Genomic DNA, 2,181 nt, shown 5'->3' on the forward strand with positions numbered 1-2,181 from the left:
AGCCTGTAATCCCAGCACTTTGGGAGGCCGAGACGGGCGGATCACGAGGTCAGGAGATCAAGACCATCCTGGCTAACACGGTGAAACCCCGTCTCTACTAAAATACAAAACTAGCCAGGCGAGGTGGCGGGCACCTGTAGTCCCAGCTACTCGGGAGGCTGAGGCAGGAGAATGGCGTAAACCCGGGGGGCGGAGCTTGCAGTGAGCTGAGATCTGGCCACTGCACTCCAGATCGGGCGACAGAGCGAGACTCCGCCTCAAAATAAATAAATAAATAAATAAAATAAAATAAAATAAAAATAAATAAATGGTCGTTGGCAAAGCCTGAATCCTGTCCTCTCACTCCTCCCCAGCCAGAATGAACTTCACTATTCGCTCCACCTTCTCCACCAACTACTGGTCCCTGGGCTCTGTCCAGGTGCCCAGCTATGGCGCTCAGCCAGTCAGCAGCTCAGCCAGCATCTATGCAGGTGCCAGGGGCTCTGGTTCCTGGATCTCCGTGCCCTGCTCCACCAGCTTCCGGCTCGGCATTGGGTTAGTGGGCCTGGCCGCCGGGATGGCCGGGGGTCTGGCAGGAATGGGAGGCATCCAGAACGATAAAGAGGCCATGCAAAGCCTGAACGACAGCCTGGCCTCCTACCTGGACAGAGTGAGGAGCTTGGAGACCGAGAACCGGAAGCTGGAGATCAAAATCCGGGAGCACCTGGAGAAGAAGGGACCCCAGGCCATTACTTCAAGACCATCGAGGACCAGAGGGCTCAGATCTTCACAAATACTGTGGACAATGCCTGCATCGTTCTGCAGATTGACAATGCCCGTCTTGCTGCTGATGACTTTGGAGTCAAGTATGAGACAGAGCTGGTCATGCACCATTCTGTGGAGAACTACATCCATGGGCTTCGCAAAGTCACTCATGACACCAATGTCACTTGCTGCAGCTGGCGACAAAGATCAAGGCTCTCAAGGAGGACCGGGTCTTCATGAAGAAGAACCACGAAGAGTAAGTAAAAGGTCTGCAAGCCCAGATTGCCAGCTCTGGGTTGACCGTGGAGGTAGATGCCCCCAAATCTCAAGACCTTGCCAAGATCATAGCAGATATCCGGGCCCAATATGACGAGCTCGCTTGGAAGAACTGAGAGGAGCTCGACAAGTACTGGTCTCAGCAGACTGAGGAGAACACCACATTGGTCACCACTCAGACCGCTGAGGTTGGAGCTGCTGAGATGCCACTCATGGAACTGAGACATACAGTCCAGTCCTTGGAGATCGACCTGGACTCCATGAGAAATCTGAAGGCCAGCTTGGAGAACAGCCTGAGGGAGGTGGAGGCCCGCTATGCCCTGCAGATGGAGCAGCTCAACGGGATCCTGCTGCACCTGGAGTCAGAGCTGGCACAGACCCGGGCAGAGGGACAGCGCCAGGCCCAGGCCCTGCTGAATATCAAGGTCAAGCTGGAGGCTGAGATTGTCACCTACCGCTGTCTGCTGGAAGACGGCAAGGACTTCAATCTTGGCGATGCCCTGAACAGCAGCAACTCCATGCAAACCATCCAGAAGACCGCCACCCGCAGGCTAGTGGATGGCAAAGTGGTGTATGAGACCAACGACACCAAAGTTCTGAGACATTAAGCCAGCAGAAGCAGGGTACCTTTTGGGGAGCAGGAGGCCAATAATCAGTTCAGAGGTAAAATAAATAAATATTTTTAAGATTTTTGATTTTTTTGAGATGGAGTCTTGCTCTGTCGCCCAGGCTGGAGTGCAGTGGCACTATCTTGGCTCACTGCAACCTCCACCTCTGGGGTTCAAGCAGTTCTCCTGCCTCACATTCTGGAGCAGCTGGGACTACAGGTGCACTCCACCATGCCCAGCTAATTTTTGTATTTTTAATAGAGATGGGGGTTTCACCATATTGGCCAGCCTAGTCTTGAACTCGTGATCCGCCCGCCTTGGCCCCCCAAAGTGTTGGGATTACAGGCATGAGCCACTGTGCCCGGCCAATTTTTGATGTTTTGTTCAAACATTCATTCATTTGGCTACTTAAATATTCATTTAAAAATTCTGCATGCTTTCCCTGCCTGGCCAACATGGTGAAATCCCATCTCTGCTAAAAATACAAAAATTGCCAGGCATGGTGGCTCACATCTGCAATCCCAGCACTTTGGGAGGCTGACCACCTGAGGTC

General features: G+C 52.9%; 1 pseudogene; it reads left to right on the plus strand.

Annotated features, from left to right (window-relative positions):
• The first annotated feature begins 358 nt into the window (after positions 1-358).
• On the plus strand, positions 359-1,628 carry LOC108516680 (keratin, type I cytoskeletal 18 pseudogene; annotated as a pseudogene).
• The last annotated feature ends 553 nt before the right edge of the window (positions 1,629-2,181 follow it).

The sequence above is a fragment of the Rhinopithecus bieti genome, unplaced genomic scaffold (assembly GCF_001698545.2).
Source record: "Rhinopithecus bieti isolate Rb0 unplaced genomic scaffold, ASM169854v2 scaffold_2339, whole genome shotgun sequence".
NCBI lineage: Eukaryota > Metazoa > Chordata > Mammalia > Primates > Cercopithecidae > Rhinopithecus > Rhinopithecus bieti.